This window comes from Mastomys coucha, unplaced genomic scaffold (assembly GCF_008632895.1).
Source record: "Mastomys coucha isolate ucsf_1 unplaced genomic scaffold, UCSF_Mcou_1 pScaffold23, whole genome shotgun sequence".
Taxonomy (NCBI): Eukaryota; Metazoa; Chordata; class Mammalia; order Rodentia; family Muridae; genus Mastomys; species Mastomys coucha.
Window position 1 is genome coordinate 51956027 of NW_022196906.1, and position 2324 is coordinate 51958350.

Here is a 2324-nt window from a genome sequence, read left to right on the forward strand (position 1 = left end):
TCCTCCTCTTCCTTCTCCTCCTCTTTTTCTTTCTCCTCCTCTTCCTCCTCCTCTTCTTTCTTTTCTTCCTTCTCCTCCTTTGTATTTTTTTGTCTGTTTTCTTTTGTTTTGTTTTTTTCTGAAACAGGGTCTCACTATGTACTCTGGAACTCGCTCTGTAGACCAGGCTGCCCTCGAACTCACAGAGATCTGCCTGCTTCTTCCTCCCAAGTACTAGGATTCAGGGTGTACATCACCACCGTCCAGCCGGAGGCCACTTCTTAAAACCTCTTTATCTGCCAAGTTCTCATTAGGGGTTGTTGCAAAAATATTGTCACAAAGAACGAATTGATAAACAATGAAAAAAAAAGTACAAGGTCCACAGGAAACAGGAAAGAAAGGAACATGGGTTGATTTCCTAGAGCTGGGAACACAGCAGGGAGCAGGGAGACCTGACTTACTGTGTGTAGTGGAAAGCAGTAAGAGATGTTGTCCTGTAAGCTACAGGGCCCAAGAACCACAGAGCTTCTTGGAACTCTCCTGGACTTTATTTTCAGCTAAGAAGCAATAAGGAAGTTGTCATTGGCTGTGTAACGTTGGACAAGTTACCTAATCTCTGACTGTCCTACTGCATTGTGGTTTGGTAAAATGAACAAAAAGTAATACCACCAACTTTGTAAGGTTTTGTGGAGAGGAAATGAGTTAATAGGTTTGAAGTGCTCCGTGTGCAAGCGGCACGTGGTGAGTCCTCAATTAAACACGGGCTGTTATTATATCCCATTGTTAATGAGGAGTCAGGATCCTCCCCGAGCAATTTGCTCTTAGCTACAGGAGCAAGCAGAGCTCAGGCATGAGAGGGCCACAGCATGGAAACACAGTGACTAGAGAGAAACCAGAAAGCCCATTGGAGGTGCTAGGTGTAGAAGCACTTTCTAAGGACTAAAGAAGCTACTTGTTTAGGGGCAGAGGATGGAGGGAGGGGCGGGGAGGGGAGGTCTTCAGATAAGAGAAGAGATGCTGCTGGCAAAGACTTGGAATATAATGAAAAGTGGTAATAACTGAGGGGGGCAGAGAGGGAAGGCAAGGGCTCTGTGAGAGACAAGGCTGCAGACTGCAAATAACTGAAAATGTTAGGAGCAGGTGCTGGATGTGCTCACCCTGCCCCCCTCCCCAGAGGACAGGCTAGTCCTCTGACCCAGCATGCCTAGCACCAGTTTGCTTACAGGGAACCGGTTCTTTAGGGATACCTTTGGTGGAGACATCTAGTAGATCTCAGAGTTAGGTGTGACACGGAGGGAAAAAACCCAACCCAGATATTTGGGGATCGGATCTCAAGGTTAAATCTCAAGAGCTGTATGGCTTTGAACTAGTTACCTAAGGTCTCTGAGCCGTCTCCTCTTCTGTGAGATCAGGCCAAGAACATGCCTCTTTCATGAGAGATGGTGTAGATACAGCAAGATAACGGGCCTGGAGTGATGAGGTGCGTGTGCGAGAGTGTGTGTGTGTGTGTGTGTGTGTGTGTGTGTATCAAACTTCACTTTCTTTCCTTTGAGGTCTAGATGGAATGATAATATGGCCTCAGTTGGGGGTGCTGCTGTTGCTGCTGCTGCTCAACCTGAAGGAAAGGGCTTTAGCAGCCTGCAAAGCCTTCTGGGAGGGAGAGACGACATCTCCTCCAGTCTGTCTGCTAACAGAGGGCTAGGTGGTGGGGAGGCTTCGGGGACTTGGGGGAAGGAATACCTGAGTAAATATCTAAAGTTTTGCTCCAGCGTTACCACCAATACATCTTCTGTTACCCACAAACACTATCCCCCTTAGTGTACTGGGGCCCAGAATGTGAACTTTGGAATCAAATAAACCTGTATTTGAATTCTGGCTCCACCTCTTCTCAGTAGAGAGAGAGAGAGTGAGAGAGAGAGAGAGAGAGAGAGAGAGAGAGAGAGAATAAGAATAACCCTTTTGACTTCCAGGCATTGGGAATTAAAGCCTGAATTGGGTATTGTAAGGAGCAGCTAACATGCAAGTTCATCATTCATGAACTCATTCCTTCTAAAAAAATATGGAACCTCGTTGAGACCAGCATGCTGGAGATGAGTCGAAGGACAGGGAGGGGGGGTTAGGGGGTAGGGGGCCAGAACACCATGCTTCTTGTCTAAAACAGAACAGAGAAAACCAGTCTGACCAGCCATGGCTTATGAAGGCTATGAACACCCAGTGGACAGAACCAAAAAGTCAGCTTCTGGACTCAAGAAAGGGCCATTCAAGAATGCAGCTTTGGGGCTGGAGAGATGGCTCAGTGGTTAAGAGCACTTCTGAAGGTCCTGAGTTCAAATCCCAGCAACCAC

The 2324-nt window shown here is 47.2% G+C and overlaps 1 protein-coding gene across 1 annotated transcript in view; it reads right to left on the reverse strand.

Moving 5' to 3' along the window:
* The window catches only part of Csk (C-terminal Src kinase), a 27426-nt gene that overhangs the window by 19746 nt on the left and 5356 nt on the right, over positions 1–2324 (reverse strand). The gene's annotated exons all lie outside the window — the stretch shown is intronic.